Source organism: Propithecus coquereli, unplaced genomic scaffold (assembly GCF_000956105.1).
Source record: "Propithecus coquereli isolate 6110/MARCELLA unplaced genomic scaffold, Pcoq_1.0 Scaffold294, whole genome shotgun sequence".
NCBI lineage: Eukaryota > Metazoa > Chordata > Mammalia > Primates > Indriidae > Propithecus > Propithecus coquereli.
The window spans coordinates 3542018-3544312 of NW_012148552.1; the positions used below are offsets into that span (position 1 = coordinate 3542018).

The following is a 2295-nucleotide window of genomic DNA, read 5'->3' on the forward strand; positions in this document are numbered from 1 at the left end:
TGGTAATCTGTCCATTTGTTAAAGTCTGATTTGGAGTCTTTCAAGAGTGCTTTACACTGCTACTCAAATAAACGTGTACATTTCTTATTAGGTTTATCAGATAGAGTTTTTAAAAGGTCTAGGATAGTCTAAAAACAAAAGAAAGGGAAAAAAGCCAATAGAGTTTGAAAGCCCCTTTCTTTTTAGCTCCCTAAATTCATCATCTAAACACGAGTGAAAAAAGATTTCAGGAAAATCACACAAGAGTTAAAATAAGAGAGAATGATAAAAAAAAAAAAAAACCCACCCAAAGGTCTATAATAAACAGAAAAGGACCATGATCTATGATACCTGTATACAGGAAAGACATATGTGATGTTTCTCCCCAAATTTGCCCCAGGTGCTACCACTGGGTACCACTATGTTTTTTTAAACATTTCCTATTCTGTTTAATATGTCTGTCGGTAGGGTAACATACCAAAGGGAAGAAATTCTCCTATTCTCCAATAACTACTAGAGGAAGCCCACTAAGGAAAATTAACTCTTTCATAGGGTAAGCAGAATGGAAAGCAATGTTTTAACATCCAAGCAGACATCACACATTAGTAAGATAAATCAGTATACCTTATCAGAGAACTGAACCAAAATCTTAAGGAAGAAATTGCTACCCGACAAATATTCCCAGGGCTTAATAAAATAAGGATGGCCAACCCACCCTGGTTCAGTTTATTTTCATATCTCTTTCTTGAGAGACAAAGAAATAAAAGGTCTAAAACTTACACCAAATGGAGAGAGAATGCGACAAAGTCTAGATCCCTGTGGATATTACATTAAAATCCATCAGATCACCACCTGTTCTGTTTTCCTACCAAAAAAAAAAAAATTTGAACCTAAATCTAATCATGCTGTCAGATGTAACTCTCTCTTTACAGAAAATATGGGAGAATGATACAAAAGGAAGTAATCAGCCAAATCCAGAATGTGGGAGAGTTTACAGGACAAATAACCCAATTTCCCCAACAAGTCAAGGACATGGAAAAATGGGGATGGGGTAGAGTTGTTGTAAGAGATTTAAGAGACCTACAACAAAATGTGATACCCAAGTCTTGTTTGGACCTTGATTCAAACAAACCAACTACAGAAGACATCTTTAAGGCAGGAAGAAAAATCTGAGTGTGGCCCTGAGATCTGCAGGTGAAATGGCATGATTCATAATTTCTGGAATTTCTTTTTAAACATATCAAGAAAAAAGAAGGGGGAGGCAAAACGAGATTAGCAAAATGTTGGTAATTGCTGAAGTTGAGTAATGGGTATGGGGGGGTTCGTTACATAATTATCTCTATGTGTATGGGGGGAGTCTGTGTGTGTGTCAGAACCCAAGTCAGAAAATTCTACCCCAGTAAGCCACATTCTAAGGGTCTTAAGGAAATCTTCAAAAGAAGATCACTAAATCTAAGAGAAGACAACAATTTCCCTTGCTACAGAGACCTGCCCCATCAAGTCCACAAAGATGTGGCTTGCCCTTGATGTGGGAGGCCAGATTCCTCTGGCTCAAGATGGAGCACGTTTCACCAGGTTTCCTGGGAACAGGGACATCTGAAGGTTTTCTGGGTCCTCACCCAAACTAGGCGGTGCTCCTTGGTGAATCAGTCCTGCAAGGGCTTTCACAGACTATCCCCAGCAAAGAGTGAGGCAGTGATCACGTCAGACAGCAGAGGAATGGAAGAGATGTTACTTCATGAAGACAGAAGGGTAGGTCAGGTTGTCTAATGATACAGCACTCAGCTAGGTAATAAGTGGTCCCCCAACAGGAAATCAAGGCCTCAAGTCCAAAGGTTAACTGAGCTGAGCCTTGGAGTCTGAATGACATCCTCTTCTCCCTCAGGGTAAGGCAGGCAGAGAGCCATGGCTATCCATCCTTTATCACCTGGGCCTGAAAACTTTTCTAGAGGAGCCAAGGCCTATGGTCAGGAAGCAAAGTAGGGCCTCCATTCCATACACATGGGCTCCAGCTACCCAATAAGGAGCCTGACAATTAAAAGAATCTCCAAGTTGGGTCAGACAAGACCCCAATCAAAACCTATTCAGGATCATCTTAGCTCTTGCCAATTGTTCCTTGATTCTTACCATAGGGAACGGGGACCCCACAAGGGTCTTCTTTTGACCATATCAAGAAAGAAGGGGACTGGGTATGGTGGCTCACACCTATAATCCTAACTTTGGGAGGCCGAGGTGTGAGGATCTCTTGAGGCCAGGAGTTCCAGACCAGCCTGCGCAACATAGCAAGACCCTGTCTCTGCAAAATATAGACACATT

General features: G+C 41.3%; 1 protein-coding gene across 5 annotated transcripts in view; it reads right to left on the reverse strand.

The window, feature by feature from the left end:
* The window catches only part of PPP6R2 (protein phosphatase 6, regulatory subunit 2), an 85843-nt gene that overhangs the window by 60261 nt on the left and 23287 nt on the right, over positions 1–2295 (reverse strand). The window lies entirely within an intron of this gene.